Source organism: Chaetura pelagica, unplaced genomic scaffold (assembly GCF_000747805.2).
Source record: "Chaetura pelagica isolate M959 unplaced genomic scaffold, ChaPel_1.0 scaffold346, whole genome shotgun sequence".
In the NCBI taxonomy this organism is placed as follows: domain Eukaryota; kingdom Metazoa; phylum Chordata; class Aves; order Apodiformes; family Apodidae; genus Chaetura; species Chaetura pelagica.
The window spans coordinates 2,832,682-2,833,237 of record NW_009953797.1 but is presented as its reverse complement, the minus strand read 5'-3'; positions in this window follow the sequence as shown (position 1 = coordinate 2,833,237).

Genomic DNA, 556 nt, shown 5'->3' with positions numbered 1-556 from the left:
AAAACTCTTGATTTGATACCCTATAATATGATCTTCACAGAGCCCTTCCAAAGTTAAATATCTTTTTCTGTTACTAGAGTTGAAGTAGAATTTTATTTTGATACATTTTTCATGCCTGACAAATCTCTTCCCCTCAGAATGAAAATTAATATTGCACTAATAAAGATGTATTTATTTACAATAAAGGGAAGGTCAAATCTAGCCACTTAAGTTTTCTACTGTGTTTTCTTCCAATTATTTATGAAGAAATTCTGTTCACCTTTTCTGTAGGAAAACCTGAGTAGCAAGGTGAAGAAGGTTTGGCAGATAGCACCAATTTCCATCACTTGTCTTGATTAACAGGGTACATTTATCATCAGTAATGAATCTAGATGCACTATTACAGCTTAACCTAAATGCCCAAATAAAAGTTTGTTATAAAACACTGTTACTCATATTGTCAGCATCTGAGTCAACAATGAAACACCACGAGTAGGAAAAAGATTTCCACTAACTCTGAGGACACAAGTTGCAAACACAGAAAATAGTCTGAAATTCTAGACCAGATCTTTTCCCT